This window comes from Mandrillus leucophaeus, unplaced genomic scaffold, assembly GCF_000951045.1.
Source record: "Mandrillus leucophaeus isolate KB7577 unplaced genomic scaffold, Mleu.le_1.0 Scaffold2195, whole genome shotgun sequence".
Lineage (NCBI taxonomy): Eukaryota > Metazoa > Chordata > Mammalia > Primates > Cercopithecidae > Mandrillus > Mandrillus leucophaeus.
In genome coordinates, this window is record NW_012102249.1 from 1 (window position 1) to 1303 (window position 1303).

Sequence of the window (1303 nt, forward strand, 5' to 3'; positions counted from 1 at the left end):
TAACTGTTTCACATAAAACAGATTTGCATAAAATTTTCATGATTGCTTTGTTTATATTTAACTTGTATTTTTGTACAAACAAGATTGTGTAAGATATATTTAAAGTTTCAGTAATTTAACAGTTCTTCCAACATTTCATGATTTTTATGAGCACAGACTTTCAAGAAAATAGTTGAAAATAAATTACACTGCCTTTTGTCCATTAATCAGCAAATAAAACATGGCCTTAACAAAGTTGTTTATGTTATTGTACAATATGAAAATTATATCAGGACATACCCTATAGAATTACTAACAGCAGTGGCCCTTGTGGAATACATATTAATCATTCCACATTAAAGAAAATAATGATTCTTACTGGAATGTCTAGGCACTTTACAGTGATTATATATCTTGGTCGTTGTATTGTATCAGTGAAATGCCAAATTTGAAAGTCCTGTACTGCAATTTTGTATGTCAGAGATTGCCTGTGGCTCTAATAGGCACCTCAAGATTTTTAGGAGATAATGTGTTTAGAGAGAATTTCTGCTTCCACTATAGAATATATACATAAATGTAAAATACTGACAAAAGTGGAAGTAGTGTACTTTAAAGTAATTACACTTCTGAATTCATTTTTCATATTCCTTTTTTTATTTTTTGAGACGGAGTCTCGCTCTCACCCAGGCTGCAGTGCAGTGGCGTGATCTCGGCTCACTGCAAGCTCCGCCTCCTGGGTTCACACCATTCTCCTGCCTCAGCCTCCTGAGAAGCTGGGATTACAGACACTCGCCACCACGCCCAGCTAACTTTTTGTATTTTTAGTAGAGACAGGGTTTCACCGTCTTAGCCAGGATGGTCTTGATCTCCTGACCTCGTGATCCGCCCACCTCGGCCTCCCAAAGTGCTGGGATTACAGGCGTGAGCCACTGCGCCTGGCCTATTTTTCATATGCTATAGTTGATGTGACTTAAATGAATTATGAGAGTGGGTACTGAGTGTACTTATTTTAAATGTTTTGATTCTATTATATTTTTATTATCTTTAAAATTTAAATGGGATATTAAATTGTATGGACACTATTAATTTTAAACAGAATCCCCTCAATAAATAATACCTAAGCACATTCTTAAATAAAGATAAATTATCTCCAATGAAAAGCATGACATGTGTTTCAATAGAAGAATCTTAACTAAAACAGAAAATTGGCTAAATTCAAAGTGCTTGACATCAAAATGTTCTAGAGTGATTAGCTACTAGATTCTGAATCTGAATCAGACATCGCATCTGACTAGAGACCAGTTTCTTTCAAATGATTCTTTTA